Genomic DNA, 21,881 nt, shown 5'->3' with positions numbered 1-21,881 from the left:
CTAACACAGACTTCACGACATTCCTTATTGCCAATAAATACACATCTGGTTCTATCTGCAGTGTTCCGTCATCCTTCAGGTTCCTGAGGAAGACACATCAGGCTCTGCAAGATCAGCTTCACCCACACACAGCCACGAGTTCACCCAATGATTACCACACTGTAGTTAGCTGTCCCCATCTGTCACCTCCAGGGCAAAAGCCAAGTTCACTTATATTTGCAATCTAATTCAGCACCCAGTCACTCTGAATACTGTCCTATTTTAATTTTTTGCACAGTAGATCTTTCTAATTTGTTTATTATCTATCACTTTCCACCAGAATCAACACTCAGTGGGTATGTGGACCTTGCTTGCTTTGTTCTCAGTAACAATTCCAGTGCTTCTGGCACATAATAGATGATCAGCAGTTTATGAGGAATGAGTGAATGAACGAATGAGTCATCTAGTCACTAACCCAGTCCTGGCTATCAACCTAGTCCTGGCTATCAACCATTGGTGCCACATAAATATCTACAGAATAAATCTCATCTTGTGAAGAAGTAATTTGTTTGTATTTTATGATCTATTATGTTTGGTGATATTGATATCTTCTCTAACACCTGGCACAGAGTTTTGACACATACTGGCCCTGATTAAGTTCTATTAAATTGGATGCTTGTGCAATGTTCTCTGAAGGAGCAGCTTCTGTATTAAAGAAGCTATAGATGGTCTGAGCTTGGCTTGACCTTGACTGACCAGGACATGGTAACTGTTGAGAGACAGAATGTAGATTGAGAGCCAAAATTTTCTTGGGCCCTTTAACAGTGAATTATCTGAACTTTTATTTCTGGCCTAACATACTTGCAAAAGGTAAACTCCTCAGAAATAATCACTAAGCTCAGCAGACCTCTAGTCTCCCCCACCCCCAAAGCTAAAAATGCTCTAAGATTCTGAACATCTGAAGCCTATAGAAGACATTTGCCTGCTTTGCTGTAGCCACCTTCCTGGCGCTCCCCAATGTAACTGGTAAATATATTGACTCATGACTCAGTATTCTGTGACTTCAAAGTTGACATAACCTCGTTAGTGGTGGAACATGTGGCTTGAGCTAACAGGAATCCAGGTCCCTGGGTCAAGCACACTTGTATTTGCTTCAGAAGAAACTACGCTCTTATTTCCTCTAAAGCTGAATAGTATTTTGCATCTTCAGTCATTAGCTAAATAAAAGCCTAAGTGATTTTAATTCCAAGCTTGAGTTTGTCTCATCTTTTCAAGGAATCTAGCTTTTTGTTGTTGTTTATGGCATTGGGAATGGAACCCAGGCATGCTATATCCCAGTGTAGGCACCTGTTGTTATTTCACAGGGCACATGGTGCCTCCCTCCCAGATGAAAGGAGGTCCTATAGAGCAATCAAGGTCACCAGCTGGCTGCACTGTCAGGAGTCTGGTCCAGATCCCAATTATGGCTTCAGACAATTACTTAGCCTTCACTTCAGCTCTCCCAAGAGATTAGCAAACCTGTTGTGGTAAAAAAGCCTACATCCTCACAGCTACCTGTTGGTCCTGAATCCCTCATTACCCCTTCTTTACCATTTTTAGATTGTTTAGTTCACATCACAATGATTCTAATACACACTGGCTGAACTGAGCAGGCCATTATTTAAAATAGTAGGGAATTATGTTTACAAGGCATTAATCCTCCATTTACTTCTCATGACCTCATAGCATTTCAGTGCTCATCAGTCAACATGGGAGACTTCAACATATTCCTGCCATAATTCCCCAAGATATGACAATGTCACATTCAAGAGTAATTTCCTTTCACTTAATGTCCCACACAGGAAATAACAGGACCAACAGGTAAGGGCAGAGCACATAAACTGCACCTATTAAACACATCATGTAATAACATCACCTCAGCTTAGTACAAATGTATGTGCATCTCAGTCAAATACATGACATTATTCAAATCCCTCTGAGATACAATCCCATTTGGAGGTGGAAAGCAGCTGCATGCCTGGGACAGAAGGAGTGCCATGCACGTAAGAGGTCGTGACTCCACACCAGAAGTGTTGGCTGAGATTCTCACAGGCAGGCAGGACAGCGGCCCTTCTCACAGGCAGTAAAAGGTTTGCTTCTACCAGCCTTACCCAGTTGCCAAAGGAGATATTTTTCAAAGTACCACTCTTAGAAGACCAAATTCAAAAGATCATCCTCTCATGAATCTTGACATTATTATATGGCACAGAAAGAAAATGCATTTGTGGAAGGAAATAGTCAGAAACTTTCATTTGGTGAATAGAAAACAAAACAAAAAAACAAGTGTAAGCTAAGTTTCTGTATAGGTGCAAATAAGGACAGCAGAATAAGCAGTCAAAAGAACTTCTGTCCCTGGCTGCAAAATGAAGGGTTCCCACCAAAACAGCAGCTTACAGAGCCACTTGTGATTCTCAAAGCTTCTAAATCATGTTGACTGAAACACATTTTCTCAAAGGTAAACAGAGAAAACTGTAGTGCTAATGGTGATACATAGAGTGACAAATATCCTGCTTACATTATCTTCAATATCAGCTTTTACCACTTCAGTTTATCCAAAATGGGTTCAAAGGACTAAAATGCAAAGACAAATATGTGTTGTTTTAAACTCAGTCACTCCTGCTTTAAAAATCAATCCTGATTTAAGCTACTGAGGAAAAACAGTATACACAGTAACTTTCATACAAAATCAGATGGTAAAAGGGCAGTACGTAGTAAAAAAAAAAAATTTAAAAAAAAACCAGTTTAAGTGTTAGTGGCTAAGTCAACAGCGGTATTGAATAATAGAATTTGGCAGGAATCCAGATACTTTCCAATTGAAGAATGTGGTGCCAGTTTTGTGCTTGCTCATATTAACAAGGAATTTTTCTAGACAGAATTCAATATCTAAGGAATTTAAAGCACTTAATAATTAATTTCATTCCCTACTAGATTTTTTCTAGTGGAAAACAAATTCTGCAAGATTTATTTTACCCAAGAAGAACAAATAGCATACAGATGAAGTGAATGACTTGAAGTAAAACACATATTCTACCTCATGACCAGAAGTCAGATTGGAATATCCTTCTTGCTTCATATGAAGCAAGCTCTGAAAGAGCCAAGCAGAAACAGAAACCCCTTGTGCCTACTGAATTGCTCATCTCTTCAAAGACTGAACTTATTACAAAAATGCCCACCGATGCATGAAATATTTTAGGAACAACTCTGTCAGGGCGGTCTTATGCATATTCTTTTAAAACTTTCAACTGTGGCAAATTTAGTCCTTTGAAAGTGGAATTTGATATCTGTAGGTTAAAAGTACCTTTAGGAAATAAACAGACTCTTCAAGCTGGGTAGCATTTTTAATCAAAAGGATATGTGCTTTGCTTAAGTGGCTTGTAAGCCATGTTGGCCCTCCATATCTGCAGCTTTCAAGTCGACTTAGAACAGATCAAAAACATTCTAAACATGTACAGACTTTTCTTCTTGCATTATTCCCTGAGCAATACAACTATTTATATAGTATTTATATGCAGCATTAGGTATTATGAGAAATCTAAAAAAGGTTTAATGTATAAAGGAGGGTGTGTGTGGCTTCTGCACACATATTATGTCCTTTTCTACAAGAGTATAAAAATACAAGAGCTCAGTATCCTTGATGGAACCCATCACCCACAGAGAGAGAGGAACGATTGTACTTATAAAGAAAATTCTCTAGAATTGTTCCAAAACTCCTTTCCAACAAAAGCCACTATGGATGAACAGGCAATCTCTTTCAGGGATTTCTCTAGAGGACTGCTTCATTGATGACATGATGCCATTGCATCATGTCAGCTGGCTAACAGCCATGTTCTTCATTCCATGTTCTTCACATCCTATAGATATTTATGGTACCTCTGATGTGTGCTAAGGACTATGCTAAGTTTGAGGGATGTGAGAATGAAGCAAATAGGCCCACTGTCTACCCTTATGAAATAGAATAAGAGAACAATTAACATAAGCATTCAAAGTATAGCTAAGGGGGGGGGAGATATATGGTGATGTAAAAACTAGCTAGTAGTGAGACCCAACTAGTAGAGAGAGGTGTCCCAAGGATGACATTGTGCTGAAGCTAAATAAGAATTAACAAATGGGACTGAGATAGAGCTATATGCAAAAGGTGAGTTCGTGAATAGTATTCCAAGAAGAATCAACAGCATGCACAAAGGCTCAGTGACATTTTGAAACAGGATGATAATGATATGTTAAAAGGCTCTGAAATGAAAGACAGTAGTCCTTATGTATTGAGATTCAGTAATCCTTAAGTATTGAAACTAAATAAAAGGCTGGTATGAGCTGTGTCTGCAAAGACAATCAGAGAACCTTGCATGTACTGAGGATTTCATCTATCCTGAGAGTAAGGAGAAGCTCCAAACAAATTTCAAGTGGGAAGGAGCGCAGGAGAGGGAGAAGGATGTGAGGAATTCTACTCTACAACCTATAGTGATTCTCAGTTGAATCACTAAAGATGGGCTGGAGAAATAATGGGGAGTGGTAAAGGTAGCAGTGAGAGGATACATAGCACAGAAGAGAAGGTGATATTAGTAGAGAGAGAAGAGAGGATATGTAGCACAGAAGAGAAGGAGGTATTAGTAGAGAGAAGAGAGGATACATAGCACAGAAGAGAAGGTGGTATTAGTAGAGAGAGAAGAGAGGATACATAGCACAGAAGAGAAGGTGGCATTAGTAGAGAGAGAAGAGAGGATACGTAGCACAGAAGAGAAGGTGGTATTAGTAAAGAGAGAAATAAATGGATGGATTCAAGATTCTAAAGATGTAAAATTGGGGAAAAAAATGTGTGCAGGGACTCATTTATTTTTTCAGCTTCACGCGTTGTGGTTAAGGTAGTTCTGTAGCATATAGATAATGAAGAAAAATAGCAAACAGAAAAATGAAACCTAAGAAGTATCTCATTTTATGTAAAAATGTACATTCCTGAAAAATTGTGCTACATCTGGGTAATAAAACAATGTACACCTTCAGAAATATTACTGGGTAAATATTTCTTCCCTGCACGAAAGCATACACTAAAAAATGCAAAACAGATTACCATAATACTATATATCAAGAGAAATGTAAACTACTATCTTGATTATTTCCATACATCATTTCTCCTTAATTATAGGGCATGTAAATTGGATGATTTTACAATTCTGAGAAGATGGCACAGTTGAGAAGTTTAATAATCACCATCAAGCTTCACAGTAAACCATTTAGTAAGCAACTAGAATGTCTAAGAAGCTTGCAAAGATTTAGATCTATCCCTTTAGCAATGAGTTTAAACACAAGGAAAAGTCATTTTTCTATTACTATTCTATTACTATTTCTATTACTATAACATTCAATGTCCAGTTCACTTCCCCCCAGAAAATACAGCTATCCCATAAGTCTGGTAACAATGAAGTCTAGGTCGTAATATCACAGAAATTGTTAAACAAAAATTACAGGAACTCCTTGTTTTGGACTAAGCTCCTACACAGACTAAACTAAAAATCAAAATGGAGTCAGACTAGAAGTCTCCACCACTACGGTCAGACCAAACTGACCTTGAAACTAGGATTAGAGATTAACAGCCAAATTTCCCAAACAGGCCAGCTTCAACTGGCATGATAATGAAGCTCTCTCCACTTTAATCCTTATATTAAAGAAGTAAGCTGAAATAACATTTTAACTGAGCAGTTATTTTCCTCTTTTTCTGTCTCTGTCTTAAAAGAAATTTTGAAATAGCCACTCTACCTCCTGACTTTGTTTTTCTGCTTTCTATAAATCCTGAATATAAAACCTTTGCTTGAACCATCTTAGAAGCACTTTTCCTATTTACTAGAATAAAATGATGCCCCTTTCTAGAATGAAAAATACTTCATGTTCTCAATTACATGGGGAAACTAGAAAGGCTGACCTCAGAAAAGAGAATAGGAAAGTAATTACTAGAGGCTAGGGAAGGGTCAGGAGACAGATTTCCACAGCAAACTGCAGCAAAGTCAAAAAGCAATTGAAAATAAGTCCACATAATTCACACACACACACACACACACACACACACACACACACGTATTTATGTGCATGTTACGTTTCTGAACTGGAGGGTGGAGGTGAAGGTAAAAAGGAGAGGCATATACAAATGGAGAGAGGAATGGAAGGCAAACAAATACAGTCATAATATTCAACATACAAAAAAATAAATAATTAACACACATGGAGCTGGGAAGGTGGCTCAGCAGTACAGTGCTTGCCTTGTATGCATGAGGCCCTGGTTTCAATTCCTCAGCCCCACAAAAGCAGAAAAAAGTCGGAAATGGCATGCTGAGGTTTAGTGGTAGAGCACTAGCCTTGAGCTGAAGAGCTGAGGGACAGCGCCCAGGCCCAGAGTTCAGGCCCCACAACCAACAATAAATACATAAATATATAAATACATAAATAAATATTCAACATACATATGTGAAAACAGAACTAGGAAATTTGAGAGATGGGTGAAGATGGGATATAAAAGAGGGGAAGAATGACGGAAGGAGTGACTGAATGAGATACAGTGTACAAATAAATAGACATGTTAAACTGACCTCTTTGAACAACTATTCAAAGCTTCAAGAATGGAAAATAAAAAACAAACAGAAGAAAAAAAAAATAAGGTGGTTCGCCAGACCCAAGAGCCAAGAGTTCTTTCCTGAGAAGAAAACGACTGTTTATGCTGAACCTACATTATTGGCTTGAGATCTGATGGGCAGGATAACATGAGGTATAGGAGTGGGAGGGGGAGGAGAGGGGAGTTGGGACAATTATAAGAATGACTCCTGCTTCTGATTGGTTGGGGCTGACAATCTGAGTAGTTTTTACCTAGTGGCCTGCTGTGACAGTGTATATGCCAAGAGCTCAACATACAGATAGGAATATGAAACAGTCTGATTTGTTTGGCCGTAAGCTGATTGCTGATTAACTTCCCTATATCTCTTCCTCTCCATCCTCAGACCAAATGTAGGACATATCAAAATGTTTTTCTTAGAATATATACCACAAAAAGCTTAATTTTATTCTAAAACAACCACATGTTTTTGTGTCTAAAGCAAAACAATGAGTACAACAGGCTCAGCTGGGATTACACTGGCTTTATAAATCAACAAATATCATTTCAATTCTAATTCCAGGAGCTAAAAAAAAGTCTAATCTTGAGATTTTTGTACCTAGAATGTATACCACTCACTACAAAATGCAGCTTTTAGTCTGGAAAGAAAATCAATATGAAAATTACTAAGGAAAGAATACAGAATCTTAGTAGGCCAATACACTGACTTCTGAAGACTAAGTACACTTTGAAATAATGCTATTTTTGGTGATCATAGTCACAACCCAGGCATTGTTTAAACAAGAGATTCTACATAGAAATTTCTATTCCACCCCCTCCAAAAAAAAAAAAACCTCATTACAGCACTAAAGTATATATGAAGTAACCTAAATAGTTTATAGAGGACTATCTTGACAGTAGCCATTACTTATAACATTCATGTGTAGGCCTGAATTAGGCATATAGTACTATTTTAAGAAATAATATACTTCTGACATGCCACAATACCTTTGAAAAATGCAGTGCTCTATGTTGTGTGGTTATATTTAAATTATACCTTGAAATGTTTCAGCACAAGGTTAAAGAAAGGAAATGGCAGAGAATCTTAATAGTTTTTATTCTTGAGGAAAAACTGATAAACTATATTGAATTTAGAAATTCAAGTCTCAGCTTTCTAACACTGTAGAAGTACCCAGAAGAGTAATTTACAGAAAAGTATTTATCACCATGAACTCTACCAATGGTTACCTCTATGGACCAACTTGCAGCTCACTTAGACGTTTTATGATCACATTAAAAAGGCTGAAAGATGGGGCTCTCCCTGTAATAAAATTGTTGAGCCTTTCATAATTTTATCTGTTTGACAGAGATGTCATGGAAAAGTAGTTTACCAATGAGTCCTTAAATACAACCAGGCCACATCTGCTCACCAATATACAGGTAAGAAGGAAAGAGGATGATCTGATCTAAGCCTCGGGTCCTGTAACAATGCTAAGTAAAGGGATTTTCATCTGTCCTTTACTTTTTCTTTGAAAAGTCAAGAAGTAGCTCCTGAAAGCTGATGAGAACTTGAAGATATTAGAGAAAAAAAATAGAAAAAAAAATGAGGATATACTTATCAGGGTTAAATGGATTTTTTTCCCCCAGAATCTGAGATGACTGAAAAATCTTGTTTAGTACATTTACCTTTTTTTGTTAGGTGTGTATTAGTTTGTTTGATGACTATTTTCAAACACACACAAAATAGAATAATACAGGGGCATCACCTGGCTCACATATAACAATATTTGGCTTATCAAAGATTAAAAACAGAAGAATTGTGATTGGCTGAATCATAATCTTCCACTGCTAATATCTTGACCTAACTGTACTGCTTTACAGAAATTTTCAAATATTATATATGAATGAGGCACTGGTGGCTCATGCCTGTAATCCTAGATACTCAGAAGGCTGACATATGAAGATCATGGTTTAAAGCCAGCCTGGGCAGGGAAGTCTGTGAGACTCTTATCTCCAATTAATCACCAAAAAAATCCAGAAGTGAGGATGAGTTCAAATGATAGATTGCCAGCTTTAAGCAAAAAGCTCAGGGACAGTTCCCAGGCCCTGAGTTTAAACCCCAGAACCAACACACACACACACACACACACACACAATATAGCTAAGATAAGGGAAATGCCTCCCCCCACCCAAGATATATTCACATCCCATTTATTAGAACCTGTGAATATTACCTTGTAAAATAAAAGACATAACTAAAGATTAGGATGAGCCAGGTGCTGGTGGTTCATGCCTGTAATCCTATCTACTCAGGAGACTGAGATCTGAGGATCACGGTTCAAAGCCGGCAGGCAGGAAAGTCCATGAGACTGTTATCTCCAATAAACACCTGAAAACTGGAAGTGGCACTGTGGCTCCAGTGGTAGAGCACCAGCCTTGAGCTGAAGAGCTGAGGGACAGCACCTAGGCCCAGAGTTCAAACTCCACAACCAAAAAAATAAATAAAAAAGATTATGATGAAGAGTTGTCTTGTATTATCTAAATAGATCCTAAGTGCTATCATTTGTATTCTGTAAGAGAGAGGCAAAGGAACATTCAACCCAGAGAGAGACAGAGGGGATAGCAAAGTGAGGATAAGCAGAGAACTGTAGCCACAGGCAGGCACAGCCTGAAGGAACTAGAAGAGGCCAGAGTCTTCCCCAAGTCACTGGGGTGGGAAGCCCTGCCTATACCTTGACTAGAGACTCCTAGCTACTTATGAAACACAAAATTACATCCAATAGCAATTCCCACACTCAGGAATTAGTTGATTACATCTCCACAGAAACTGTTTAATGTGGTCCTTCTCCAGTTGCTGTTGTTGTTATTCTAAAAACTGATGGTTGGATCTAAAGATTTTATCAAAATCACATTCAGGGTTGGGGCAATAAACTCTATAAATGGTTCTTTGTGGTTGCTATTATACTAAATTAGGAATCGTGTCATGCTTACTTCTCTTTCTAATAAGATCCACCTGTGAGAGCTGGAGGGCTATTAACCTGATCTATCATGAGCTTCTGACCTAGGAGTTTTTCTTGTTTTTTGTTTTGGATGGGTGTTTCTGATTGAACCCAGCGACTCAATATAGACCTGCAGCCCTAAATAACTTTACTAGCCACTGACAATCAGTCTTTAAATCTGGTATTTCGTTAATAAAATGGTAGTATCTCATTTCTAGCATACACTCCACATTTAATAGCTAGAATAAGGTTTCATCTGAAATAAAGTACTGTGGGGTTTTCCAGGAAAGGCAAGATCTCATCTGGCTTGGATGCTGGATACCATCTAGAGTTTAAGGAGGTGCCAGGACGGATATTAGCCTCTTGATTGCAAAGATTACCTAGTCTACAATCAGTGACCAGAACTTCTCAACTGTATTCACTTGGTCCTCCAGTTACCAATTCAAGTAATTTGCCAAAACCATGAACTCTACTTTAAAGAATAAAAGCCAGGATCCCAGTCTGACAGTCTGATGTCAGTCTATCAATTGAGTGGGAACTCCTGAACTAGCTACTTCAAATCATCTGCCCTAAGTCCACCTTATCCTAATATAAGCCATCTTCTTTTTCTGGAACCTAAGCATTTGGTTCAGTTTTCCCCACATCTGCTCCGCTCCCTGAAGTTCAACCAGTTCATCCTGTCCAACCCCACCTTTCTCCTAAGGCATGGTATTGCATGCCTGTGATCCCAGCTACTTGGAAGGCAGGGATAGAATGATCATGTTCATACCCAGCAAGATGCTATCTAAAAAACAAACTAAAGCAAAAGGACTGGAGGCATAGGTCAAGTGGTACAGCACTCTTGCCTAGCAAGTTCATGGCCCTGAGTTCAAACCCTCGTACTGAAGAAAAAGAAAACCCTGCTTCTCTTCTTCAACTAGATTAGGTGTCCATTCCCAGGATTTTGAGAATTTAGACTAAGGGGAAGAGGTCCGGTATTCTTTCTGGGTATCTCGGCTTACTGCAGCTATGTGGAGAAAAGTGAGTCAAGGCAAGAGCAAGCACAGGCCAGTTTAGGAGCTCTTTTGGCTTCCCTGAGACCCATCACACTTCTCCCACACTTCAGTCATGTGAACCAGTAAATTTTCTCCTGCAAGATTTGGATTTCTATAATTTGAGATAACATGAATCCCAATAAACCTAATCATGAGTCTTAAAGATTGTAAATGCGCTTGTAGTTTCTTGTATTTCCTTCCTGTACAAATAACATTTCATCACAATTTGATTTTCTGTGAACTGTATATCTGTATCTGTCATCATCATTTGGGGCTTTGCTGACATATAACATAGCACTCTTATTGAGCATCCTCAACAGTCCTTAGGAGAATGCTAATGAGTTTCAACACAGGGACAACAATACTATGCATTGATTACTATCCCCAAATTAACACCTCACACGTGCTAGCTTATTTAACCCTTTGAGAAACTCCCAGGAATGAGATTTCTGCCTCTTCTTCTCTCTCTCTCTCTCTCTCTCTCTCTCTCTCCTATTCCCTCCCTCTCTCCCTTCCCCTCTTCTTTCCTTTCCCTCCCTTCCCCTCCTCTCTCCTGTTTTCTCCTTTCCTCTCTCTCCTCCCCTCTTTCTTCTCATTGACAGTGCTAGGCTCAATCCTAGAAACTCACCAATGTTAAATAAATGCTCTACCACTGAGCTATATCCACAGCCCAAAAATGTAAAATCTTTTGCGGTTTTCTTTCCCTTTTTTCCCCCTTAAATGAGAGCGTATCTCACATGTTGCCTAGGCTAGCCTCAAACTTGTGGCACTCCTGTCTCAGTCTTTGGAACAGCTGGAGCTACAGACCTGCACCACCACACCTGGCTCTCCATTTTGAGAAAGCTAAAATTCATCAAAGGAAAGCCATTTGTCCAAGGTCACACATTTACTAATGAGTAAGTAGATCAGGGATTTAAACCACATTTGTACCCAAATTACATGCTCTTTCCACTTTGCCCATGAAGCCTTATGCAATAATAAATCCATGCTAATTAGCCCACCAGCGGTATAATTGATCAAAGATCTCCATTTAACCCTAAATTTCCACTAACCCCAAAGTGAATGATCTTCCATCATTAAAACTAACATGAATAAATTCATGTATAAATAAATGAGCAATATGAAAATCAGTCTCTTGAAAAAGTTATAATATAATTTCTCCAAAATTGCTACTGGCAACCTGAAGACTAAATGCTGGCATTTCTCTTAAAGTAATGGGGAAAAAGAATGAATATTTAAGACCACTCTGTCAGAACAAGTTGTATACAACTCCCTTGGCAGTGATATTTCAAAAACAGCAAAAAGAGATTGGTGAGGACCTGTCAATGTGTGACACACCTACAGTTCTCCAATGCTCAAAGGAATAGTCTTCTGTCATCATTAGATACTAATCATTATTGAGCACTCCCTTGGCTTGGAGGCAAGAACAGAGAGCTTTTTGGAAGAAAATGGCTGTCTTCAATAGCTTATCAAGGAAAGAGCCTGGGCAACCATCAATAGCAACTTACTAGCATAGAGGCTGAGAGTCACTAGCTCTTATCAAGAACCTTCAGGGCAACTTACTCGCAAACTTGTATCTCTGGGCATGGTTCAGTGTACCTGTCATCCCTCACATCTTGTAAGCATAAATAAGAAGATCACAGTCCCAGCGAGGCAAAAGTAAAACCTATTCAAACACTATATAATGAAGCAAGAAAGGACTGAGAGCATGGTAAGAGAGAGAGAAAAAAATATTTCAAATAAGATCATAAACATAAAAGTGCTTTATAAACCATAAACTGACAAGCAAATGTTAATTACTTTTGTTCTTGATGTGTCTACTACAAATGCACAGACCTGGGAAGTAGGGAATTGTACGATTTGAAAGAAATAATTAGGTCTAAACAGAAGGAATATGTTAGCTTTTCTCCTCTCTGTGACAGACCACCTGGCAAAAACAACTTAGAGGACAGATTTATTTTGATTCTCTGTCTAAGAGTTGCAGTCTATAGTGGCCAGGCCCCACAAACTTGAACAGAACACTACCATGTAAAAGAAGAGGATTTTCCTTATGGCAGACAGGAAGCAGAGTAAGCCAGGAAGGGAGCAGGGACCAGGTATCACATTAAAAAGCACACCACCACCACCACCTACTCCCTCCAGCTACGTCTCACCTGCTACTCAAGTTTTCAAAATTGCCCCACCAGCTAGGAATCAATCACTGAGCATACAGCTAGCATTATTACAGTCAGACTATAACAAAGAGTCTTGATCAACAGGAAAGAAAATAGAAAGAAGACCCAAAACTCCTTGCTATGGAGGCCAAGACAGGGGATGCAGAGAGGTAAAGGGCCTCACATTAACCAAAATCCTTGTTCAATTCAGCAAATCAGCCAGTGATGTCTTCCCTTCACAGACCTTTATATTCACATTTGGGAAGTAAATAAGCAAGAGATATAAATAACCAAGTAAAGTAAAATATGTTGAGACAAGGGCAAGAGAACAGAGTAAGGGGACAGGAAGTACAGAGGGCTTGTAGTACTTGGAGGTTAAAGAGAAACCAGAATGAGGGCAGATTTCTAATGTTGTCCCTCCAAAGCTACATTCCACAACAGAAAAATAATCATCATATTGTGCTTGAATGAAACTGGCATAAGATTTGACAAACCCAAATTTCCTAGGAACATATAGCTCACTTTTGTATTTCTTCCTCACCTCTGTTCAAAATTACAAACCCAAATGTGCTATATAGCATAACTAGGAAGAAAACAGGAAAAGACCTAGCTAAAGGCAGATCAAGGGCAATTACATGAAACAAAAGTAAAGCAGGTAACACTAAAAACCGCTGCAAACTACGAATTTGTCCTCAAGAAATGACAAATTCGACAGGCCTTTAAATACTACTCAATTCTTTCCCCTTAAGAACAGCTGGCTGTAGGTCAACGATGATATATAGGTTGTATTTCTAATAACCTCAAACAACTGGCCACCCTTTCAAGAGCAGTGTTGAGAGGTGCTGGAGCCCCTGGGGAATAAATAAGACATTTCAGGGGAAGGGAGTGGCTCAGGATGGGGCAGGGACAAAGCACATATGCCCCTAATTTGCCTTGCCTTTCCTACGTAGATCTCAGAGCTTTTTAAAAAATTAGGACGGGGCTGGGAAGGTGGCTCAGTGGTAGAGCGCTTGCCTTGCATGCCTGAGGCCCTGGGTTCGATTCCTCAGCACCACATAAGCAAAAAGAAAAAAGCCGGGAGTGGCGCTGTGGCTCAAGTGGTAGAGCGCTAGCCTTGAGCTGAAGAGCTGAGGGACAGCGCCCAGGCCCAGAGTTCAGGCCCCATGACTGGACCAAAAAAAAACAAAAAAAAAAATTAGGAAACAAACACTCAATAAAGGACAACACCAGGAATAGTGATGGATATGAACATTTTTGCTTCTAAAAGAATATATAGTCTAGCTGGAAGGGACTGATAAATGTATGAGTGCTAACATTCAACTCATCAAATAACTAAGCTCCTAAAATTTCAGATAAGATTTCAGATTCCAGGAAGTTGTGATAGGAAAAGACTGCCAAGGAATGGAGAGCACCTCCACTAAGCCAGCCTTTAAGAGTACACATCTCTGAAATAATTGAAAAGAGGAAGGACTGGTCATAACAGAGGTAAGGAAGGTATGTTGGGAATGAGGAACTGACCAGGATGGTAGCTGATGCAGAGATGCATCAACTGATGCAGAGAATTTCCATGGGTCATCAGGTCACGAACACCCTTAAGTAGTAGGGGTGTTTGCGTGTGTTGTGTTGTATTGTGTGTTGTTTGTGTGTGTGTGTGTGTGTGTGTGTGTTGTGTTTATAAGGAGATTTATTACAAGGTGCTGTGATTACAGAAGCTGTCCCTGGATATGCAGCTGGTAAACTAGAGTACAGGAAAACCAGTGATGTAAGTTTCCATTTGTGTCTGAGTCTAAAAGCAGAAGACCAATATCCCAGCTCAAAAGCAGAGAGGGAGGAAATCAAGAGAGAAAAGGAGAAAGAAGGAGGGTTCTTTCCCTCCCTCCCTCCCTCCCTTTCTCTCCCACCCTTTCTCTTTCTCTCCCTGTCTCTCTCTCCCCCTGTCTCTCTCCCTGTCTCTCTCTCTCCCTGTCTCTCTCTCTCCCTTTCTCTCTCTCTCTCTCTCTCTCACACACACACACAAACACACACACACACACACACACACACACTCTGAGGCCTTAACAAATTGAATAAAGTCCACCTGTACTGGACTTGTTAACCACATTCTGAAACACTCTCACAGACACACCCAGAATGGTTAACTGGACAACCTTTTGCGGAGACTAGTTGACATAAAATTAGCCATCACACCCAATGATTGAGTCATTACTCAGTTGGCAACAAGGACCATGATTGGTGACCAGCCAAGATAAACTTCATTAAAAAAGGTAAAAAGGGCTGGGAAGTTGGCTCAGTGGTAGAGCGCTTGCCTTGCATGCCTGAGGCCCTGGGTTCGATTCCTCAGCACCACATAAGCAAAAAGAAAAAACCCGGAAATGGCACTGTGACTCAAGTGGTAGAGGGCTAGCCTTGAGCTGAAGAGCTGAGGGACAGCACCCAGGCCCAGAGTTCAGGCCCCACGACCAGACCCTAAAATAAAATAAAATAAAAATAAAAAAGGTAAAAAAATTTGTCCATGCAATAATAAGATCATCAACATTTATAGGATTCTACTCAATACAAGCAACTCTGTGACTAAGATATGAAATTACTTTTAACTCCCTACAGTTTTTAACTTTTTTTTTGAGATAAGGTTTCACTAAGTATCCCAGGCTGGCCTTGAACTCAGACTCCTCCTCCTTCAATTACTTGAGTACTAGGATTATTGTATTGTGCCACTACAGATTCCCTATAGTTTAATTTGTTATCTGAATGGAGAAGGAAGTCTAGGACTCCAAAGTTCAGCAATGAGGATGAGAAGAGTAAAACACAGCTGGCTCCTGATTGGAGCACAGCAGATTGAGTCAGTGGGGCTGCATCAACAAGCCCTGCCAAACCTACTCATCTGGTGATTCACAGTGAAGAAATGGCCACTCCTCAGTGATGACCCAGGACAGGTGGAATTACTTTAAGAAAAAAAGAGACTACAAGACATCCCCAACTGTTGCAAACTGGTTCTTCTTACTATCTATAGCGACTCCAGGATGCACTTTTCAAGTAAGATGTGCCAAGTTCCACACAGTCACCCAGCAGAGACATGCAAGAAGGAAACTCAGAGGTCAAACCAAAGCAAGGTGATAAGAAACTAACATTAGCCATTACCTTTTAAATACAACCAGTAGGTCAATATCAAGTTGTTTGCTGTTTCCTAAAGCAAACCAAGGTTAATCAAAGTTGTCAATTTTTTTCAAAAGGAAACTATTAGATCCTGCTTAAAATAAGAAAAAAAAGTGTGAATCTCTTGTAATATGTACAAATATTAAAGAAATTTATCATTTTAATGTATCAAAAAAGTAGCTTCATGTTCAAAAATAGACAATAAAAATATATTAGAAAATATTGCATTTTCCAACAAAAAAATCAAAGTGAGTATGTGCAAATCATAGAATTGCCATGTTCCAAAAAATTTATTAAGAAAAATTTTAGGACTGGAGCTATGGCTCAAGTGCAGCCTTGAGCAAAAATGTTAAAGGACAGGACCCAGGGCCCAGCACTGGCACACACCCACCCCAAAAAAAGAAAAAAACTATTTTCCTAACATATATATCCATATATAATATATATCCATATATATAACATATATATCCATATGTAATATCATATTATAATACATGTATTATAATATATATAGTATCCTTATTTTGAGACCATGCAGAGTTGCCTGTTAAGTGACCTGCTAAAAATGATACTTGGATACATAACTTATATGTCTATATACTTATACATGAATATACATGTGTATATGTATACAAAGAATGATGTATGCAGATTTACATATGACAAAATATTTCTCTATATTCACTCTGAGTTATTATAAAGAACACCAACCTAAACTGAATGCCTAGTAAATACAATCAAAATGGAAAACATTTACTTTGAGGAATAAAATATGTTCTAATGAGTTGGTTATAAAAGTGTGGAGAGGCTACATGAAAATATCCATCAACTCTTTAAAGTGGTCATAAAAACTGCCATAGGAATTCCTAAAACGTTCATGCTTCAATGAGCCTGAGTCATAAAATTTAACAAAATACCTATTTCACATTTTACACACATACACACACAGGGAACCAGTTCCTGGAATTTCCTCCAAGCCCAAAAATCCTAAGGTTAACCTAAGACCAGTATTTCAACAAAAGTTAATTTCCATGATACCAGGAGACAAGTCAGCATACATTCTCTCTGCATTCTGCCAAACCTTGTGAATTTTCTGAACTCCTTAATGGCATGTCCTAGAATAATGTTCTTAAGAAAATATTTTTTAAAAAAAACCTATGCTTCATAAGAGCTAATTAGCAGATCATCCAACAACTGCTGAGTATTTTTATAGCTGTTATCAATTACTAGCTTCTCTTTAGGGAAAACATTAAAATCAAAAAGAACCTGAGATGGGAGGAAATGAGGTGAGCCCCACCTAAAAGTGTGGCATCTTTCATTCGCCTGACCTCACATAAACATAGATTCATAATTTCTATTTTCAGCCTTGTGCATAAGAAGGTGTTTATATAACCCAAAATGAAGAGATTCTATTAGGTAGATACACACACACACATACACACTTTTTTCCTCCTGTGTAGTCTAAGTACTCTAGAACCACTGTAAAATGCTTAAGTTGCACAGCACAATATGGTATGTGGAAAAGCACTACAGCCATGTTTGCTTCTGTTCATTTCTTTTCTAATATTCTTGTAAATGAAGCCAGCTACTCTGGAGGTTGAGGAAGGAAGATCACAGTTCAAGGCCAGTAAAAAGGGGTCAGGCTATTTGGTTAAGTAAAAATGGAAGGGCTGGAGGACACAGTTTAAATGATAGAGTAGTTGCCTGAAACCCAGAGTTCAAAACCCCAGAACCTAAAATAAAGTAATTCAAGTCCATAATTTCACACCTCAGAAGTAACTCTTGTTTCTTCCAATATTTACCTCCAATTTCTATATAATATTTGTACATCTGCTTTTGATTTGTGGTTATTATCTATTAACTTCCCAAGATAAAAAGAACTTAACAGAAACAGTGTATTGCTTCAAACTGTCCAGCAATGCATTGCTAGCTAGGCAATTGGGCATAAATTATGTGATTGCTCTACATTTCCTGACTTCACCTCAGTGACACCCTGTTTCTCTAGCTCTTTCTACTCACCCTGCACAGTTCTGTTGTTGTTATAGTTGGTCTTGGGGCTTAAACTCAGGGCCTCGGTGCTGTCCCAGAGCATTTTTGCTCAAGGCTAATGCTCTACCAATTTGGGCCACAGCTCCACTTCCAGCTTCTGGCAGTTCATTGGAGACAAGAATCTCACTGACTTTCCTGACCAGGCTGGCTTTGAACTGTCATTCTCAGATCTCAGCCTCCTGAGTAGCTGGGATTAAGGCTTGAGCCACCAACTCTGGGCTCACAATTTTATCCTATTTCTCCAACTATAAAAAACAAATGACCCAGAATGCCATTTGTTTCGAAGCAGACACAGATACTATTTTTAGGAGCTTTTGCAGAAAGGGATTAACTGCAGCTAAAAGAAATCAGTCGTCACATATCTGAAAAAATATCTAAAGCCAACTAGCGTGCCTGACTAACCAGTAAGTTTAGGAACTGAATCGACTGCTCTGTCCAAATTTTCTGTCCAAAAATCACTAAAGTTGTCCAAATAAAAACTCTGGCTGTGGTTTACAAAGCAACTAGTGTCTAGCTGCCTGGTGCAGGAGTGAACTGGAGGTCAGACAGGTGACCCTGACAAGCAGGCATGGTACATTAAGGAAAGGAAATCTTGCCTCTAGTTTGTTAATCAACAGGATAAAAGTGATTAAGCAGGAATTATTTTTCAGTGACCTATATAATGTCATCAGAGCTGCTATGGCTATTAGCAGGCAGCAGCTGATACCCTAAAGAGATGAATTTGACAGCAGAGCCTACCTGAGAATCAAAGGGAGGGGCAGGCCCCAGTTTACAGGGAAGCAAGGATCCCTACCCTTCCTCTCCCTGAGGGCTGTCTCCTCAGCACAAGGCTCTTCTCCCTCCAGGGGGAGTTCTCTGGGTCCCTGCGTGGCTAGGGCTGCAACACCTAGTGCGTGGCCAAAGAGGGATGTTATAAATGGAAGGGTCCAGAAGGGTAGGGGTGTGGAATCAGGGATCCTTCTCCAGATTCACTCACGCGACGCCCAAGGTCCCAATCCCACACCGCTGCCTCCACCACAACTAACCCAACCTGATCTCAAGCAATAGTTCTAACTCCCTCGCACAAGTAGGGTTAACAAGGGAGCTTTGTTGAGTCCAGGGGGAAACGCACGCGGGCGCCCACGCGCGCGCACGCACACACACAAACACACACGCACTGTCCATCACCACCACCACCATCTGAACGCAGTTTCGTCAGCGAATGTCTGGAATTGAGCAACAGCCACCCCACAATAATAAAGTCCTTACACCTGAGTGGCACCGCCTCGGTGTCTTGGGTAAGCAAGGAGGTGCCCGAGGACGCCTCCGACCCAGACGTCTTGGTCTCTGCCAAGTCCTCGCCACCATCGACCCCGCCCCGGGTCCCCCGAGATCCAGGTGCGCGGACCCCCGGGACCGGGAGAGGGGTGGAGAGCCTTGATGACAGCTGGCTCCCCCCAGGGGCGGCCACCGAATAAGGTCGCGTGCCGGAGCGACACCGGTCCCTCGCCGCCCCCCCCCACCTGCCCAGCCCACCGAGGGGGGCGAGGCACCCGCTCCGACCCCCGAAAGCTGGAGAAGCCTGACAGCCTCACTCAGGCGAGCGCGCACGAACCTGTCGGCCTCGGCTGCTCCTCCCCGCGCGGTTCCCCCGGACGGCCACAAAGTTTGTGCGGCGGGCCGGCGGCGGGCCCGGGGACGCGGGTGCCCGAGCGCCCACCCGGCCGGGCACGCACTGACAGGGAGGCGGAGGCGGCTCCTTCGGGCCCAGGGCCCGACGCCCCGCGCTCGCCTCGCGGCCCTCACAGGTAGAAGCGTGGGGAAGGGGGATCCTCCAGACCCCCGCTCCAACTCAGCCTGAGAACCGGGAAGAAAGTACCGGGCAAGAGCAGGTCGGAGCGTAACTTTCCGACGGTGCGTCAGCCGGTGGCGGAGCCGCGCGGGGCCCCGGCTATCCCCGCCCCCCCCTCCTCCCCTCCAGGGCCCTCAGGAGCGAGGGCGGGGCCCAACCTGCCGGCTAGTCTCAAAGGAAGCACGCCGCAGGCCACGCCCCTCCACCCAAGCCACACCCCTCCGCCCTCCTGCCGCGCCTCTCGACCTCAGGCCACGCCCTACACGAGGCTCCGCCCCTGACGCCAGGTGCGCACGGGACGCCGGCAGTGTGCGCCCCCGCCCTTGGGTTTCCTAGGCGAAGAGGGTGGAGCTTTTGAGAGAAAGTTTCCATCGAAACTTGAACTGCGGAGCCGCGGAGGACCCTCGTGGAAGTGCGGGGAGGGAGGGGCGGGGTCAGGCAGGGCGGGGCGGGGCGTGGTCATTCCCCCCGCCCCCCCCCCCGGCGTCGCCACCACGCGCATGAGCGAAAAGCGCGCGTTTCCCGCGCAGCCACACGTGGAAGGCCGACGGCCGAGGTCCGGCGACCCGGAGGCCGGAGTGCGCACCCCGCACCCCGGTTTTCCTCACGCTGCCTTTCATTCCCGGGGTTTGCACTTTAAAATGACTCCGTGGAGCTGAGTCGGGAGCTGGAGGAGCGTCAGTGTGTCACGGGCAAATTCCCAGGGGGACATCTGGTCCCCGGGGTTAAAAAGGTGACAGGATGGGGGTGCGTGTTGGAGTTTCTGGTTTTGGGGGGGAGTGCTTAGGGGGATAACCTAACCTCCCTGCGTCCACACGTCCCCACAGAGAGCCCCAGGGCAGGGGGAGGGGGCGGCAGGAGGAGGGACGGAGACCCCCCCACACACACACAATGCCACCCCGCCTTGACCCCACGCCTCGGCCTGTGGTGAGCGGCAAGTGCCCCTCATCCACAGCTGCCCCCCCACACACCCACACCTTGTGTCTCCAAGCTCTGCTTTCTGGACTTGAAATCGCCGAGGAGAAATCAGAAACTCTGGGTTAGAAAGCTCTCTTGGTCTGTTCACGGCCCTGTGGTTGCTGTGGCTGAAACTTGAGGTGAGCCTCAACCCAGGCAGGCGGGGCCGTGGCACTGCTAGCAAAGGCGGATGTGGGGGCTCCCAGCCAGGGCAGCTGGCGCTTCACCCAGTTCTTGGGAGGAAGCGTCTTCTTCTCTTCCTTCTGGATGAATGGTTTCTGGAGATAACCAAAATCAGAGTATCTAATTTCCAATGTATCTTGCATATCTAATTGCATGTTCTCTCTTGCAGCCAGTGTAACTGGAGAGAAGCCAACTTCATGCATGCTCCAAAGGTGTGCACCAGCAAAAACGAAGGTTAACTTGTCCAGGGTCTGTCAGGATTCACCACCTCTCATCTGTAGCAGTCTGGAAGTGGCTCCTAAAACCCGGGAAGGTGGCAGACCCCACTTAGGTCACCTTGACCTGCACTAACCTTGAAGAAAATACCTACTTTGTAAGTTGTATTCGATAATGAATTGACACAGTGAAATGTCTAGGCCAGTACCTGACACACTTAAGGATGTTACTTCTCTCTCTACAAACATAACTTCATGTCTTCTGGGAATGAAACACTTTTTGGAAGAAATATATCTTACAAAAAGAAAACAAGAAAGAAAGGACCTAAATTAAAACCTAAGAAATGAAATACAACAACAACGAAATTAATGATGGAAAAAATGAAGTCTCACAGAGTTGCCTGAAGTGATCTAACTGGAATGGTGCTCTCTTCTAAGTTCTGCTTCATCAAGGGAAAATTATAGCATCAGAACATGCTACAGTAGAAGTTTAAAATATGAAAACTTTGGTTATAAAGTAGAAAAATAAACATGTAATATGCAACGGTTTTGCTTACTACCTTGATACAGAATTCTTTCAAATAAATGAGATATAAGAATAGAAAACAGGGGGCTTGGAAGGTGGCTCAGTGGTAGAGCGCTTGCCTTGCATGCTCGAGGCCCTGGGTTCGATTCCTCAGCACCACATAAGCAAAAAGAAAAAAGCTGGAAGTGG

General features: G+C 41.8%; 1 protein-coding gene across 1 annotated transcript in view; it reads right to left on the bottom strand.

The window, feature by feature from the left end:
- The window catches only part of Fam160a1 (family with sequence similarity 160, member A1), a 172,462-nt gene extending 152,543 nt beyond the window's left edge, over positions 1-19,919 (bottom strand). The window contains exon 1 of the mRNA XM_013029759.1: positions 19,575-19,919. The gene's annotated coding sequence lies outside the window, so the exon portion shown is untranslated. The remainder of the gene's footprint in view (positions 1-19,574) is intronic.
- Between the last annotated feature and the right edge of the window lie 1,962 nt (positions 19,920-21,881).

Source organism: Dipodomys ordii, unplaced genomic scaffold (genome assembly GCF_000151885.1).
Source record: "Dipodomys ordii isolate 6190 unplaced genomic scaffold, Dord_2.0 Scaffold122, whole genome shotgun sequence".
NCBI lineage: Eukaryota > Metazoa > Chordata > Mammalia > Rodentia > Heteromyidae > Dipodomys > Dipodomys ordii.
Note: the sequence above shows the minus strand (reverse complement) of the source record. Positions and strands in the feature narration are given on the sequence as shown.